The following is a 1220-nucleotide window of genomic DNA, read 5'->3' on the forward strand; positions in this document are numbered from 1 at the left end:
GTGCAAAGGAGCTATTAAAGTGATGAACCATGGAATATCAGCTGCATAAGAAGGAAAGTAAAAAAATGATGGGTGACAGTCGGTGAAAACTATGATGGAGGCTGAAGGATTGACAGCAAAACCACAGGGACATATTCCATCCAGAACCCTAGAGTGATTCTGAAAAAGAAAATAAATAATTTTGAGAAAATTGAAAATTTTTTCTAATGGAAGAGGACTCTATATATGAACAAAACAGACTGTGGCTATCTATACCAGTTATTTTCCAACTTTTATGACAGAGATTCACACTAAGAAATACATTTCACATAGTGTTTTATGAAAGGAGAGAAGGTTAGAAATACCTTTCACATTGTGGCTATTACAAATACTTGTCTATAATTAAAACAAGTTGTGTTTTTTGTTTTTTTGTTTTTGGTGGAGATGGGGTCTTGCTATGTTGCCCAGACTGGTCTCAAAAGCCTGGGCTCAAGTTATCTTCCTACCTCTGCCTCCCTAAGTGTTGGGACTACAGGTAGGAGACATCATGCCCAACCACTGAAACAAGTTTCACCAAATAGTACTTACCTGACTATACATGATACACTCAGTTTTCTATTCTAGTCCATTCTGTTCTATTCTAATCCATCCGGTTTTAAACCTCTGATTGTGGCGCATTACACTGATTTTAGATTTCCTAGTGGGTTCCAACCCACAGTTTAAAAAGCAGCAGTCTACACCAATGCTGCCCAACAGAAATATGATGCAAGCCACATGTGCAATTTAAAATTGTCTAGTATCTGCATTAAAAAAGTGAAAAAGATAAATTAATTTTAATAATATATTTCATTAATGTAATCTATTCTAAGCATTATCATTTCAACATGTAATCAAATTGAAAAATTGTCTATTAATAAATATGAGATATTTTACATTCTTTTTAAAATATGCAATCTTCAAAATTTAGTATGTATTTTATATTTATGGCATATCTCAGTTGGAAGTAGCCATATTTCAAGTGCTGAACAGGCACACGTGGCTAGTGGCTGTTGTCTGGCTAAGACAGCTCAGGTCTACACAATATTATATCATGGTGTCTAAGCAAGAGTCAGAAAGATCTGGTTTGTAAACTCATCTTTGCCGCTGATTTGACTTCATTCAAATTAAATTTAAACTTTGAGTCATTTTTATCTTCAACTCTAATATGTGGGTAAAACAGTATCTAGTCTTACAGAATTGAG

The 1220-nt window shown here is 34.2% G+C and overlaps 1 pseudogene; it reads left to right on the plus strand.

Moving 5' to 3' along the window:
* The first annotated feature begins 311 nt into the window (after positions 1-311).
* LOC116466208 (U6atac minor spliceosomal RNA) lies at positions 312-402 on the plus strand (annotated as a pseudogene).
* The last annotated feature ends 818 nt before the right edge of the window (positions 403-1220 follow it).

Source organism: Hylobates moloch, unplaced genomic scaffold (assembly GCF_009828535.3).
Source record: "Hylobates moloch isolate HMO894 unplaced genomic scaffold, HMol_V3 SCAFFOLD_3, whole genome shotgun sequence".
Taxonomy (NCBI): Eukaryota; Metazoa; Chordata; class Mammalia; order Primates; family Hylobatidae; genus Hylobates; species Hylobates moloch.